This window comes from Theobroma umbraticum, unplaced genomic scaffold, assembly GCF_002168275.2.
Source record: "Theobroma umbraticum cultivar Fairchild unplaced genomic scaffold, ASM216827v3 scaffold_20.0, whole genome shotgun sequence".
NCBI lineage: Eukaryota > Viridiplantae > Streptophyta > Magnoliopsida > Malvales > Malvaceae > Theobroma > Theobroma umbraticum.
Window position 1 is genome coordinate 143602 of NW_018397266.1, and position 740 is coordinate 144341.

Consider the following 740-nt stretch of genomic DNA (forward strand, 5'->3'; position numbering starts at 1 on the left):
TTATTTGTATGTAATGTGATTGGTGCATTTGATGGTCAAATGAAGGAAGAAGAAAGCAGGTTGCATGTGACTTGAATGGGTCCAAAAGTGGCTAAATAAAATATAAAGAAAAGCTTGTGCATGAAATATGATTGGAGGAAATAGGTGGCGAATGAAATAAAAAAGGTAAGAAAATGAGGTGGCAGATGGAAGATAATTAGGATAGATTTTGGACCAATGAGAGAAAGAGACAATTTGTGCATGAAATGTGAGTGGGGATAGAGTTGGTCCAATGAGAATAAGGAACAAATATAGAAATGAAAAGAGAAAGAATGGAATAAAGAAATCAAGAAAATAAAAATAAAAAAGGATGAAAAGAAAAGGTGGTAGGTGGACAGGTTGCCAAGGCTTTTTGTCTTGTACTTTTACCACATAAAGAAAAGAAAACATGCCCAAAAAGACATGAAGCTTAGGGCAATCCACCCATGAAGAAAATAAAGAGAAAAAGAAAGAAAAAATTAAAAAGCAAGTAACCTTGGGCAATCCGCCCATGTGTGAACAAAATGGGGAAATCAAAGTCATTTCCAAGGCTTTGGCCTTGAAGGGTCTACCCATAACAAAGTGAGAAGAGAAAAGGAGAAAGAAAGAAAGGGAGAAAGAAAGAAAGGAAGAAAGTAGGAAAAAGAAAAAGGAAAGGAAGGATCGGATTAGTGAACCCGAGACAAGGAAGGTAAAGAGATTTTCATTTTTGCTTGAAATGC